Below are 16492 nucleotides of genomic sequence, written 5' to 3'. Positions count from 1 at the left end.
TTGTTCATTTTCTGTGTACATATTCAAACAAATGCCAGAAAAATAAGTGAAAAAAGATGTTTCACTACCAAAGAATCCATGTATCTGTGATGAACTTGCCATTTTAACCACTGGTGGTTATGAACAATGTAGTGGTGAGAGTTTAATATAAAATAACATTGACTTTATGGAATGGAATTAAAATACACAACATTCTTTTTTTTAACTTTTATTTAATGAATATAAATTTCCAAAGTACGGCTTATGGATTACAATGGCTTCCCCCCCATACCGTCCCTCCCACCCGCATCCCTCCCCTTTCCCACTCCCTCTCCCCTTCCATTCACATCAAGATTCATTTTTGATTCTCTTAATATACAGAAGATCAGCTTAGTATACATTAAGTAAAGATTTCAACAGTTTACTCCCACACAGAAACATAAAGTGAAAAATAATAGATGATTTTTTAAATGATGATGAAATCAGATCAGACCTATTGTCATGTTTAATCCCAGTGAGAGTCAAGTTGGGAATTGATAATTTCTTTCTTTCTTTTTCTTTTTTTTTTACAGAAGATCAGTTTAGTATACATTAAGTAAAGATTTCAACAGTTTGCACCCCCATAGAAACACAAAGTGAAATATACTGTTTGAGTACTCATTATAGCATTAAATCTCAATGTACAGCACATTAAGGACAGAGATCCTACATGAGGAGTAAGTACACAGTGACTCCTGTTGTTGACTTTACAAATTGACACTCCTGTTTATGGCATCAGTAATCTCCCTATGCTCCAGTCATGAGTTTCTAAGGCTATGGAAGCCCTCTGAGTTCTCCGACTCTTATCTTGTTTAGACAAGGTCATAGTCAAAGTGGAGGTTCTCTCCTCCCTTCAGAGAAAGGTACCTCCTTCTTTGAAGACCTGTTCTTTCCACTGGGATCTCACTCACAGAGATCTTTTGCCAGAGTGTCTTGGCTTTCCATGCCTGAAATACTCTCATGGGCTTTTCAGCCAGATCCGAATGCCTTTAGGGCTGATTCTGAGGCCAGAGTGCTGTTTAGGACATCTGCCATTCTATGAGTCTGCTGAGTATCTCGCTTCCCATGTTGGATTACTCTCCCCTTTATTTATTCTATCGGTTAGTATTAGCAGGTGCTAGACTTGTTTATGTGCTCCCTTTGACTCTTAGTCCTTTCATTATGATTAATTGAAAATACACAACATTCTTTAATCAATGAATACCATAAGTAAAAACTCTAGTTTCTTGTGAATCATGTTTAAAATTGTGACTATGTACCTATTTTAATGCCCTCATTTCAAAGGGATTTTTCAGTGTTGAGGACAAAGAATGAAAGATGCCAATATCTTTTAATAGTGATTAAATTTCAATGTTGCTTCAAATAGGAGCTATAACACTGAGATAGAGAAAGCTTTCATACAAATATAGTTAAAACCTTAAAACTTTCAGTGTGCTAACATCAATATTTTTCTCTTTTTTTAAATCAGCAAAATTAAAACCAAATAATATTAACTGATTATCTCCAGGTTACTAAGCTACCAAGTGATGGACTCGGAATTAAGAAAAACCAAGTATTTCCTTTTTGCCAATATATAGCTGCTTACATAGAATAAGCATTAAAAATTGAATGTTTGTTGTATAAATATAACTTGTCCTCAGGGAGTGTCATTAAAATCCTACTTTTAAAAAAATTCTCAAAAGGTCAAGAGACAAAATTAGTGACATTTTTACATAGTCCTCAATTCGTTTCTCTCAGGGACTATGATTATGCATAGAGTGGACACCTACCATTCTTGTGGGATTTAATTATAAGCTTTTGAGACCCCAGTTCTGTCTTTATTTGTCAAGACTCAAAATGCTGCCTGAGCTTTTTTGTTTTAATTCAATTTCTCTAAACCTACGCTTTCAACCACATGCAACAGAATTATCCAGGGACTCTAGCAATTAGGCTGGAGGTGGGAAAAAAGATGCTGATTAGAATGGAAAAATGAAATTATCAGATTAAATGATATTGCGTACAAAATGTTAATTATTAAAAGTAGTCCATGAAAAAGATCAGCAGTAATTAATGAGCTCAGCAACATCACAGGGTACAAGATTCAAAAATAAAAATCAAATGTATTTCTACACACTAGCAATGACAAAATATTATGAAAAAAACCATTTATAATAACATCAAAAATTATAAGACATCTGAGTATAAATTTAACAAAAAATGACTTTTACACTAAAATTGGAAAACATTATTAATAGAAAGTAAAGAGCTAATTAGCTGGAAAGACATTGTATGTTCACCAATCACAAGATGTGATATTGTTAAGATGGCAGTCTTCTACATATTGAGCTGTAGTTACAAAGAAATTCCAACCAAAATCCCTGCTAGCTTCTTCATAGATTGACAAGATAATTCTTACATGTATATGGAATTTCCAAAATCCCAGAATAAAAATCAATTTATAAAAATAGCACTAACTACGTTGTAGGACAACACTTCCCAGTTTCAGAAGTTAGCACAGATGTAAAATAATCACAGAGTATGATGCTGGCCTAAACATTAATGTAATAGAGAGTCTTGAAAGTAAGCTTTGTATTTGAGGCAGTTGAGTTTCAGCAAAGTTGCCAGGACAATTCTATGGGGGAAAAATAATATTTTCAACAAATAATGGTGGGACTATCAGTCGTCTACATGAAGAGAGATGAAGTTGGACTCATAGCACGTATTATATGCAAAAGAAAAACTCAGTGATGGATCATAAAAATAAGAGTCCAAATTATAATTTAAAAAAAAAGTAAATCATGACATTCAGTTAGACATGCTTTCTTGGATGTTACACCAAAAACCCAGGCAACAAAAGAGAATAAAGATGAATTGGATTAAGTTAAAAAAAAATAAAAAAGAGTGGTCGATATTTGACCTAACAATTAAGATGGCTCCATACCTTATCAAAGTGCCTGAGTTCAAGTCCTGATTCTTACTTCCAATTTTAGCTTCCTACTAATGCACACCCAGGGAGGCAGCAGGAGATGGCTCAAGTAGCTGGATCCCTGCCACCCACATGTGGGACATGTACTGATTTCCAAGCTCCTAGATTTACCCTGGTTCAGACTGAGCTGTTGCAGACATTGGGAGGTCCATCGGCAGATGGGAATTCACTCTATTTCGTTTTTTCTCTCTTTTTCTCTGTATCTGCCTCTCTGTCTGTCTCTCTCATTTTCTCTTTGCCTCTCCAATAATGTAACTAAACAACAAACAAGTAAATAGCATTTTGACTTCCATAGCCACCATTGGTATGCAGAAAGACAATTCATAAAAAGGGGAAGTAAATATTTGCAAATCATATATTAGATAAGGGAATTCTATCCAGAATATATAAACCAGCAGAATATATAAAGACCTTGATAATAAAGTGAGAGATAACTAATTAAAATCTGGGTAAATAATTTAAATATTTCAAAGAAGTTATAAAAATGACCAACCAGCACGTGAGAAGATGTTCAACATGGCCGGCACTGCGGCTCACTAGGCTAATCCTCTGCCTTGCGACGCCGGCACACCGGGTTCTAGTCCCAGTCAGGGCGCCGGATTGTGTCCCGGTTGCCCCTCTTCCAGGCCAGCTCTCTGCTGTGGCCAGGGAGTGCAGTGGAGGATGGCCCAAGTGCTTGGGCCCTGCACCCCATGGGAGACCAGGAGAAGTACTTGGCTCCTGCCATCGGATCAGCGTGGTGCGCCGGCCACGGCGGCCATTGGAGGGTGAACCAATGGCAAAGGAAGACCTTTCTCTCTGTCTCTCTCTCTCACTGTCCACTCTGCCTGTCAAAACAAACAAACAAACAAACAAAAAAACAAAAAAGATGCTCAACATCATTATTCATTAGAGCAATGCAAATAAGCCCACAATGTGGCATTACTTCACACTCACTAGCATGACAAACAATTTTTTTTAACTTTTATTTAATGAATATAAATTTCCAAAGTACGATTTATGCATTACAATGGCTTCCCCCACATACCGTCCCTCCCACCCGCATCCCTCCCCTTTCCCACTCCCTCTCCCTTTCCATTCACATCGATTCATTTTTGATTATCTTAATATACAGAAGATCAGCTTAGTATACATTAAGTAAGGATTTCAACAGTTTGCTCCCACACAGAAACATAAAGTGAAAAATAATAGATGATTTTTTTTAAATGATGATGAAATCAGATCAGACCTATTGTCATGTTTAATCCCAGTGAGAGTCAAGTTGGGAGTTGATAATTTCTTTTTTTTTTTTTTTTTTTTTTTACAGAGGATCAGTTTAGTATACATTAAGTAAAGATTTCAACAGTTTGCACCCCCATAGAAACACCAAGTGAAATATATTGTTTGAGTACTCATTATAGCATTAAATCTCAATACACAGCACATTAAGGACAGAGATCCTACATGAGGAGTAAGTACACAGTGACTCCTGTTGTTGACTTTACCAATTGACACTCCTGTCTATGGCATCAGTAGTCTCCCTATGCTCCAGTCATGAGTTTCCAAGGCTATGGAAGCCCTCTGAGTTCTCCGATTCTTATCTTGTTTAGACAAGGTCATAGTCAAAGTGGAGGTTCTCTCCTCCCTTCAGAGAAAGGTACCTCCTTCTTTGAAGACCTGTTCTTTCCACTGGGATCTCACTCACAGAGATCTTTTGCCAGAGTGTCTTGGCTTTCCATGCCTGAAATACTCTCATGGGCTTTTCAGCCAGATCCGAATGCCTTTAGGGCTGATTCTGAGGCCAGAGTGCTATTTAGGACATCTGCCATTCTATAAGTCTGCTGAGTGTCTCACTTCCCATGTTGGATTACTCTCCCCTTTATTTATTCCATCGGTTAGTGTTAGCAGGTACTAGACTTGTTTATGTGCTCCCTTTGACTCTTAGTCCTTTCATTATGATCAATTGTGAACTGAAATTGATCACTTGGACTAGTGAGATGGCATTGGTACATGCCACCCTGATGGGATTGAATTGGAATCCCCTGTTATGTTTTTAACTCTACCATTTGGGGCAAGTCAGCTTGAGCATGTCCCAAATTATACATCTCTTCCCTCTCTTATTCCCACTCTTATGTTTAACAGGGATCACATTTCAGTTAAATTTCAACACTTAAGAATAACTGTGTATTAATTACAGAATTAAACCAGTCATATTAAGTAGAACAGACAAAAAAAAACTACTAAGAGGGATAATGTATTAAGTTGTTCATTAACAGTCAGGGCTATGCTGATCAAGTCACCATTTCCCATAGTGTCCATTTCACTTCAGGAGGTTTCCTTTTTGGTGTTCAGTCAGTTGTCACCGATCAGGGAGAACATATGGTATTTGTCCCTTTGGGACTGGCTTATTTCACTCAGCGTGATGTGTTCCAGATTCCTCCACAAACAATTTTTTAAAGATATGATGATGTAAAAAAAAATGGAACCTGCAGATATTGCTCCTAGGAAGACAAAATGGCACAGCTACTTGGAAAAATTGGTTACTAGTTGTTCAAAAAGTTAACATTGCACAGAATGACACAGCAAAACTACTTCTATATTTATTCCCAAAAGAAATGAAAGTATGAATCCACACAAAAATTTATGAATGTGTATTTTTTTTCATAATACTCAAAACATGGAAATCACCCAAATGCCCATCAGCTGATGATGGATAGTTAGATAGAGTAAATCCATATAATGAATTTTTTAACAAAAAATAAAAGAATGAGACTTAATACATGCTGCAATATAGCTGAATCTTGAAAACATAATGCTAAGTGAAAGAATACAGTCATAAGAGGTTGTACAATCCCATTTACATGAAATGTCCAAAGTGGGCAAATCAATGGAAACAGAAAGAAGAGTAATTGTCAGAATGGGAGGATGGGAGGCAAAGGGGATGGGGAGTTACTGCTAAGTACAGGGTTCCCTGTAGAGGTGAGGAACACATTCTCAAATTGACTGTGGCGGTGGCTGTGCAACTCTACGACACGACTAAAAGTGACTGAACTGTGCATTTAGAATGGATGAATCAGATAGAATGTGAATAATGTCTTAGTGAGCATACTTTTTAACATTATAATTGGAAAATACATAGAAACTCAGAGTTTGCCTGAAACCTAGATGACTTGACCTCATTCCACACACCGGCACAGAATCTCTGGAAAGAAAGCCCAAAATCTGCAATATTTTGCACAATTTCATCAACTATTTCACAGATGCCCAGATATCTAAAAACCCCGCTTTAAGACATCAGAGGTTACTAAAGAAGAACCACCACCCTTGGAGAATAACTGTTGTGTTGTTAGCTGTTATCCTATCCTCAGAATAAATGGCCTGAGTTCAACTGAGATTGACGGGAGGTTAAGAAACACAAAAAGAAATCAACCACCACTCCTAGGTGGAGGTTAGTGGTCCCAAGAGACAAAGCTGCTCAGTCAGCTCTGTTCCCTGAGGTAAGTCCAGCAAAACTCAGAAGCACCAGCCCCTGACAACACAGCTGAACCGTGGACTTCTCGTGCTGTCCAGATTTTCCCAAAAATAAAAGCAGCGAGCAGGTGGAGTCCCAAAGATGTAAGCAGTCCTGATTATGAGTATGCAGATACCACAGAAAAGATCTTGACCTTTAAGAGATCACATTTTATGAGAGATTATATCAGACACACTGCACTGTACTTGGCTACTTGGCAGAACTCTCATTAATTTCTGTTCAATTGATCACCATTGTTGAGTTTGTAATTTTATATAATCATGTCTAATTCCTCCATAGAGTCTTCTGTGATCACCCCCTTGGATGGATCAAAATGAATCCATAAAGTATGAAATTTTGTTCAATAAAGCATGCTGAGACAATTTGTTTCACAGAGTGTTTTAAAAGTGAATTCACTTTACAAATTGCATCATATTTCTTTTGACTTTCTGTCTTTATCAATCACTTTAATCAACTTCTCGGTGGAAATTTGGGAAAATGAAAACTTTTGAACTACGAATTTGTATTATACCGGAGAGTAGCAAGAAAATAATAATAATAAACCCTCACAAGTTATTTTGTGAATGTCAGTGTCAAATGTCACTGTGACATTTAATAACTAATTTGCCAAAAGAAAATTAGTACTTTTATTCTCTTGAAATCACACCACGCGTCCTCATACTTGACCAAATTACAAATCTTTAAAAAAGATTTCAGAATATAGGCTTTTGTCAAAGAACCTAAGATAATATTAGGGTTCATCAAAGCTTTGATAATGCAACTCAGTAATTAATTTAATATTTGCATATTCACAGCAGTCATTTCTTCTTAGGACCATTTGACAAGAATGAATTTTTTGTAAGACTTCAGGTCACAGCAGGAACATTATAAGGATTTTAGGGATTCTTACAAAGCAGCATACATCAAGCTGAGTTCATTTATTACTGACTATTTTAAGTCCAGTTCAACTCCTCATTCTGTGATTCAACATGAATTTAATTTGGGGTTCTTAGGGTTCTTTCACATTTATAAAAGGACCTTTCATGAGAAAAATGTGTGCAATTATTTATAAATTTGTAAAAATATCTATTTAAAATGAAGAGCTCAAAAACAGTTTAAAGATCACTGTAAAATTTGTGCTTTGAGATCACTCTGACATTTTCATATACTGTTCCTTTTCCTTTATTTTTAATGAATCTTTGAAAGAAATGGTGTTAACTACCTCCCTACACAGAAAGTTTTCATCTATCTAGGGAAAAAATGCAAATAACAATAGCCACGGAAACAGAATAAGGTAACGCTTTAGTTAGTGGTGTGTAATTAATTTAATATTTTAGAATTTACTTAGGTGTACAATACCTACAATCATCCTGCTATGCAAAACATAATTAAATATAGATTTTGTAATATGTATTATGTAAATGATGTCTGTCTAATAATCCCTTATGGCTTCCAAAGAGATATTTGATCAAATAAAATAAATACTCATTCAGCAAACAGACAATATAAGGCATAAGTACTGTGGCATAAAAGTTAAGCCTCTGCCTGCAGTGCCAGCATCCCATATGGGAACCGGTTCAAGTCTTGGCTGCTCCACTTCTGATTCAGCTCCCTACTAAGGTGCCTGGGAATACAGCAGAGGATGGCACAAATACTTGGGCCCCTGCACTGAAGTCGGAGACCTGGATGAAACTCCTGGTTCCTCATTCCTCACTTTGACTTGGCCCAGATCAGGGTGCTGCAGCCATTTGGGGAATGAACTAGCTGATAAAAGATTTTCTCTTTCCCTCACTCTCTCTCCCTCCCTCTCTCTCTCTCTCTCTCTGCCCCCCGCCCCTCTCCCTATCTCTATCTTTCAAATAAATCATAAATCTTTTTAAAAAGATAGTATAAAAGGACCTAAAAAGTAAATGGGGTAGAAAATTATTATTAAATTTATATATATTATATATAATAATATTAAAACATATTATATATTATATATAATATATATATTATATATAATAATATTAAAACATATTATTATCACAGTGTTATGGGCTGACTAGGCAAACTCTGGTTTTCTTACCAAGGTTATCTCCTGTAGCTTGAAATAGATGGTGGTAAGGACTGAAAGAACCAGAGGGCTTGACTAAGGTGGATGTCCAGCGTGGCTCACCCACATAGTTAAAATTAATGCTGCCTCTGTGAGGCATCAACAGGAAGACTCAGTATCATCTCCATGTGGCTTCTTACAGCATGGGAACTGGACTACAAGCAGAAACATCCTAAAGGAAATATTCAAAAGCAAAGGCTTTTTACCATCTACCTTGGACATCACATAGTGTCATTTTCACAGTATTCTATTGTAAAAATCTTCTCACAAAGACAGCCCATATTTAAGGGAAGAAGACTATGCAGTAGAACAAACATAGGAAGTGTGCATGGGAGGCAAATATTTCTTTTTTAAATTGTCTGTTGAATTTTTTTTCCCTATAGTATCAATAGCCTTAAGTAAAAGGTAGCTTTGTAGTACTGATTCAATTCATATCACACCATACTGGAAGATATATATTGCCATGTATGATTTAAGATATCGTATAAATTTATATGAACGTGGTAAAAAGTAAGAGAATGAGTAAAGTATTAAAGTTAAGTGAGAATAAGTAAATAAAGTACTATTAAAATGTGGTACAAATGAAAGCATACATGCAAAGAGTTTCCAGTCCCACTTCCAGCAATTCCATGCATTGCAATGGGAAGGCACATCTGAACCTCCAAAAGGCATGGGGAATATCTTTTTCATATTTATTTTATTTATTTGGAATATAGAGTTACAGAGAGAGGTAGAGACAGAGAGAGAGTTCTTCTATCCATTGGTTCACCCCCCAGATGGCCGCAATGGCCGGAGCTGAGCCAATCCAAAGCCAGGAGCCAGGAGCTTCTTCTGGGTCTCCCACGTGGGTGCAGGGGCCCAAGGACTTGGGCCATCTTCCACTGCTTTCCCAGGCCATAGCAGAGAGCTGGATCGGAACCAACGCCCATATGGGATGCTGGCGCTTCAGGCCAGGGCGTCAACCTGCTGTGTTACAGCGCCGGCCCCATGGAGAATAATTTAAAATCATCTCTTAAAATATTGACTTAATCACATGAATGAACTCTTTAGTAAGTGCTTTTGTGCTGTTAGTAAGAGCAGTCACATATATGACGTACCACATAGTTCTGTAGTTGTAGTCATTTGTAAGCCACCACAGGATCTAGTGCAAGATGTTATATCTGCCCAGCGCTACTCTGTGAAAAGTTACAGGATGCTTTGGGAGAAAGACATTATTTTTGAAAAGAAAGATTCTGTAGCTACTCAATTCATTAAATAAATATTCATCTAAGTCTAAGGAGATTCCCCAGGTAGGTTTTTTAGGTAAAATAAGGATGCACAATTAAATTTGCATTTCACATAAAAATGATTTTTGCATCATAAGTAAGTCTAATGCACTATTTGGAACTTAAACTAATTTTTTACTGTTAATCTTAAATCGAAATTTAATTGAAGTTCTATATTCTCATTTGCTGAAGCTGGCTAACCCCAGTTATTATATGCATTTATTTTTTATAAAAAATCAGTATGGTTCCCACAGCCTACTTGATTTGCATAGCTTTGTCTTAAAGCTTCAAATTTACTTTTTAATATATTTTGTACCTAGAAAATGTGACTGCAGACACTGCTACTCAAAACAAGACATTATAACTCAATTTAGAGTACAAAGTTGTTCTAAAAATACTATGTAATACTCTGTGGTTACTAATTATGATGTTTCCTAGTACCAGGCAAAGAACAAAAGTATGAGTAACAAAAATATAACTTTTCCAAATGAAGGGCTGAAAGAAAGGTCATTCTAATTGTGAAGTAATTATGGTCCCAAGTGTTTTAGTAAGCCAACTTCACCACAGCTAGTGTTAAAAAAAATGTAAAAAAGTTTTCCCTAGGAGAAAAACAGGGCAAATGTTATGGAGAGTGAAATATGTTCATGATGAGATCCCTTTCATCGTTTTCAAGAAGCACAAATATCATATCATATTACATAATCTCAGTATTAAAGTTCAGGATCCAAGCTGTGCAGGCATACAGCCTTCTTCTGGCAAAGCTCTTGGGTTTTGTGCAATTCCTTAACTACTCTGAGTTTCAATTACTCCACTGCAAAATAAAAACAAAAGCACCTACAGCATGAGATTGTTTTTATAATTAATTTGGATACCCCATGTAAGGCACTTAGATAAGTCCTCAATAACTTTTGGCAACTGTGATGATGGAGGGAGAAATTATTAGAAGATAAAGATACAGGCAGTGATACAGAAAATAAATATACCTAGAAAAGTGTCGGTTGTTATCTTCAGACACTTGGTTTTATTTCTTACTCTTTAATCATTTATAATTTTTTAAATTATGTAACTTTCATAATCATTTACTTTAACTGACCCCACAATAGAGTGTATTTATTTTTAGGTTTAGCTTGAGCACAAGAGTTCAAACTAATGTCAAAAAATTGTCATCAGGCTTTTAAAATAAAAGTGTTTGATCATTGCTTTGGGAAAAAGAAGATACAAATGGAACTCCAGTAGTTTGTGTCAGTATGAGCACGTAATTCATGAGATGATTTAGCTTATGTGTAGGAAGTAGACATGTGAGATTTTCATGGAGAATATATGGAGTAGAAGGACCATGCAGGAAAGCTTTGGAGTCTTGGAGGCTTCTTGGGATAACACAATATGGAAGAGGGAAGCTGAGCTCTATCTGGAGACACAAGACATAAGAAGTATCTCATGCTAGAGGGATTTAGGCCACAAAGTAGGAAAAGTGACAAGAAAGTAGTTGATTGGATTCCTGACTTTGCCTTCATGACTCTGAGGGTAAAGATGTTTGTGAAAACAGTGACATGGTGTGTTTTTTTGTTTTAAACTATCCACATATTTAATTTTTTAATTACTTTTTTCTTCTTACTTAAATGTAGTTTGGAACAGCAGTGCATACTTTGGAGATAACTTTTTAATCTAATGTCTTGGAAGCCTCCAAATGAATGTGTTTGTCAGATTTTTATAATTCATAACAAATACTATTCAAGTACATTTGTATCACCTCTAAAAGAATAATTCCTGAATTATTTTCCCTAGCTAAAATTCCTTTTATGAACTCCATATTTCTAGACATTTACCTGGATATGCCACAGGCATGGCGAACTTCTATTGTCCTACTGGAAACTCATTATTTTGCCCAAATATCCAAGCCTCCATCTGTATTACATTAAAGACTGCAAAAGCCCATTCTTATTGGTTTTTCTTCACACAACCCACACACATCTGCATTTCTAGTTCTCCTATGTCATATTAGTCTATGACATTCTTTATTTTTCTTTCTTGTTTTCCTCAAATGCACAATTACACCATAGGGAAAAATTTGAACTCCACCCTTGGAGGCTACCCTCATTTTTTTTTTCAACATATTATTGCTATATAGTTAGAAGATACCACTTGTACTTCCCTAAATAAGCACATTTTGAGCTTTGTAGGCCAACTTCATCCAAACTCCTTTCTTTAAAAGGGCATATGGATTTCCTTAGAGGTTATAATAGTCAGTTGATCAAAGAAAAACTTTGCCTCAACATTTTCCAAACATATGCAATACTTCTGTTTATAGTTCAACGCATTCCTCTAATTTGGAAAACCCTCCTCCTTTCTTTCTAGATGAAGAAAACTAGAATACAAGAAATCTTAGCAATGTGTAGCATAAGCAAGGCTTCAAACATGCTGTAAAATTCAAAGGATGTACATTTGAAGGGGAGTTTTTAATGATGGATTTTTTTTTAAATAAATGTAATTGGCATTATTATACAGATCACAAAATAAAATTGATTAGCTATAATAATTTTGTTTTATCTATTTTAATTATGTCTAGTTTAGCCTCCCTCTACCACCTGAATTATCAGGCTTTTATAACATCTTTTATTCAGATCTTGCCATCCATATGTGCTATTTCTCATCATTTGTTTCTTAGAATAATCCCATGAATTTTCCAAGGCAGATGAAAACTGTGATAAAATGATATAGCAATGTATTTCCCAAATTTTGCACATACTCCATGACCTTCTCTTACTGAGCAGCAAGATGTAACTATTTCTATACTGCCAATGAATTCTCAAGAATCAATAGAAAGAAAGAGAACCAGTTATCATAATGGTCCCTTGTGTTAAGAAAGCAAATAGGTGGGCATTTGTTGCAACAGGATAAGCACAGCTTGGGATATTTGCATTGTGTCCCTAACAATCACACACTGGAGATCTAGATGCATAGAGTTCTAGGCTACCAGATTCAGCCTGGCCAAGTCCCACTTTTGCTGGTACTTGGGGTGGGAATGAAATAAAAGATCATTCTCCCTCTACTCTCCTTCTCCTCCTCTCTCACCTCCCCCTTACCTTCCCCCCCACCTCCTTTCTACCTTTCATAAGGAAAGGAAGGGTTCTCAGTGTATATGTTAACGGTCATTTCACTGGAGGGGAGTTGGTCATTTGAGCATCAAGATGGGCCAGTAATAGTGAGTCACACATCCTGCATCAAGACTGCATGACCTGTATCTAAGCAAATGTCATTGTGGCACAGATAGTGGTGGCAGAAACATCAATCCTCCCCTAAACAGCCTCCCACCTGCTGGACTATGTGGCTGATGCTCTAGAATTTCATGAGCATTTATAGGCAATTTCAGGACAAAATATAGTAAGGAGATCAGGAATTGAGGTTATACATTCTTAAACTTAACCCAACTTCAGGGACCTTTCTACTCACAACTCTTCGAATGGGAGCAAGATACTATTCTTATTCTCTTATGCTGTAACTTTAAATCAGTTTCCTCCTATCTGACACATTTAAACTCATGTGCAAACTATAAATGTTATTATGTCCATTGAAACAAATAATGGCATCTACATTTATCCTTTATAATATTCCTAGTTTCAGCCCAGGCCCCTCTACACATAGTTTTAATGATGACTACTCATATCTAATTAGATATCCTTCAGTTAGTAGCCTAGAAAGAACTCTGCTGGAAACTGGGTGACTTAATAAGCACTCCCATCTTCATCACTACTCTCTTACTTGTATTGGGGAAACAATTAAAAACAAAATACCCAACCTTCCCAACACAGAAAACCATTCACAAAGGTAAAAAAGAAAGTAATTCTATTTTTTTCATAAGCATAAACCAGAGTGTGATCCACATCTCAGGTAACCTGCTGAAGAGATTATCAAGATGTAAATAAATCTTTTTTGCACTACCAAGCAGATATTATTCATTGCATACATGTTCTTGATATGAACAGTAATTAATCCTCCCATGTAAGTCCTTGACAGTACCAATATCTCCTAAAATCACCTAGTTATTGAGGTGATTATTTGTATTAGTTAATTGACATTATACAAATAAAAATTGACTTCTCATATCTTTATGATAATAGGTAGTTTTGCAATGTGGTATGAGGTGCTAAGTGCAGGCTTCCTATCTTCTCACCAGAACAGAATGATTGGAGCATCAATTTTCTTGATGAGGATGGTTGACAAAAATTGTTCCCAGGTCCTTGAGTCCTTAAGAAACAAAATCATTGGTTATAAATCTGGCCAATGATCTATTTAAAGTTTATTTACCCTTTAGAAGACAAAATGCTTATAAGTTTGATGAATAATTGATCTAACAAAATGGGAATAGTTTTCTCTCTTTGAACAGAGAGAATTAAGCTTCTTATTTTTCATGTGGATTTACTCTAATGTTCGGATACATCATGAGTTGCTCTAGACCTTTATGTCCTTATCCACAAAAGGCAATTTCATGTTTTGTGATCTCTAACCTACATTTTATCTCTAGAGTATACATTGTCTTTTCTCTTTTCATTTTTAATTATACTTGAGCATATTTGTCTGACTTGGTGTCATCAACAAATTTAATTAAGTTGCCTTCTTGGTATTTATTTAAATGAATCTTTGTAAGACAAGGAAATTGATCTGATGCTCACAGTTAACCACTAATCTCGTGGTGATCATAAGCATCTCAGAGAATAGCAACATCAGACAAGGTCACTCTGAGAGTTTGATAACAAAACAAGGTCAATGTGCCACTCATAAAGCATCTTTTCCTGGCTAATGTGAGTTGTTGCTTCTTATTGAAGAGTTGTGGCTCTATTCTCTGCTAGTTTTCTATCTTCATAACTAAAGATTGAGGTACCTGCTCACAGAGTTGCCATGTTTCCTGACAACACCCAATCCAGAGCAAATCCCTCTTTTTAGACCTCTCCCCAAATTACTGAGCCAAATCCTAAATCCTATAATAGAAGTCCTCAAAATGACCATCCCCACTCATGGAGCAAGAAATAAACCCATTTATTTTCAACAACAGGTATATTCATGATGGTCTTTAGCAGAAGGGGAATTGGCATCACTGATTTAAAACAAAATGAGGAGTAGGACAAAACCAAGGGCAGATCCTGTGAAACAATGTTGGGACCTTCACTGTTTATTACTATTGATTCTTTATTCAATAACTTTATGGTTTTCCTTCAACCAAAGACACACCCACCTGACTAGGTAGTTATTCAAGTGACCTATTTCCAATTTCCTCACCAGGGCAACAGCAGAAGCTTTCTTAAATCAACTTTTTTGGATATTTATCCAATATCCATGCCATTGTCCTGATTTTTTCTTAATTTTTGAATTTTTTTGGTTTATGTGTTGACAAATTGTATATATTTTGTAATCTGAGGGCAAAGATGATTGAGGTAACGTGGCTTGATAGTTTTTACTAAAATCATATCAATACTTAACTGTCTCCCTGCATACTATTCAATTTGGTTGCTCCTTTTATTTTTAGTGGTACAAATTCTCCCCTTTTTCCCCTTTGCTGCTTGTCTTAGTCTTACATAACATATCTGGAGATTCTATTATGTCCTTTCAATACAAGTTATTCTAAGGGTTCATTTATTTGCTTGTTTGTTTATTTTTTGAAAGGATGAGTATCAGAAAGAGGGAAAGATAGAGAGGGACAGATCTTCTATACACTGGGTCATTTCTCAAATGCCTGCAAAAGCTGGTGGTGCTGGGCCAAGACAAAGCCAAGAGCCAGGAATTCTATCCAGGTCTCCCACATGGAAGGCAGGAACCCAAGTACTTGAGCCATGAACATACTGTCTCCCACACAGTGTGCAGTTGCAGAAAACTGGATCAAAAGCAGATGAGGCCGGGGCCGCGGCTCACTAGGCTAATCCTCCGCCTTGCGGGGCCGGCACACCGGGTTCTAATCCCGGTTGGGGCGCCGGATTCTGTCCCAGTTGCCCCTCTTCCAGGCCAGCTCTCTGCTGTGGCCCGGGAGTGCAGTGGAGGATGGCCCAAGTCCCTGGGCCCTGCACCCCATGGGAGACCAGGAGAAGCACCTGGCTCCTGCCATTGGATCAGCGCGGTGCGCCAGCCACGGCGGCCACTGGAGGGTGAACCAATGGCAAAAGGAAGACCTTTCTCTCTGTCTCTCTCTCACTGTCCACTCTGTCTGTCCAAAAAAAAAAAAAAAAAAGCAGATGAGCCAGGACGTGAGAGTCCCAAGCAACAGAGTAACCTGCTACACCATGGCTTTTGGATGATTTTCTTTCTGTAAAGTTTGCAGCATCTGTTGTCAATGGAGCTGAATCTCTATATATTTAATATTATTTTAAATGAAACTTTAATATTTAAATTAGTTTCTTTTAACCAAAATTAATTCATGAGATAGCTAAGAACTGCCCACCCAGGTCTAAAGTTCCTAATTATGCAGGGAAAACTGCAAGCTGTTTTTCGATGCTGCTGCAAGAAGAAACAGCCTCTGTATGGGGGAAGGGCTTTGCAGACACCATGCTCATAGGAGCAGGACATGGACAGGGCACAAAGAGAGGAGCAATCTCTGCCTCCTCCTCCATCCTTGTGCTCCTCTGGCATCCTCGGTGTGAGGTAAACTCTGCAGTCTGCCAGCCCCAGTCCTG

The sequence above is a fragment of the Oryctolagus cuniculus genome, chromosome 4 (genome assembly GCF_051225735.1).
Source record: "Oryctolagus cuniculus isolate XC-2025 breed Fujian yellow rabbit chromosome 4, ASM5122573v1, whole genome shotgun sequence".
Classification (NCBI taxonomy): domain Eukaryota; kingdom Metazoa; phylum Chordata; class Mammalia; order Lagomorpha; family Leporidae; genus Oryctolagus; species Oryctolagus cuniculus.
The sequence above is the reverse complement of the archived record's forward strand: the minus strand, read 5'-3'. Positions refer to the sequence as shown.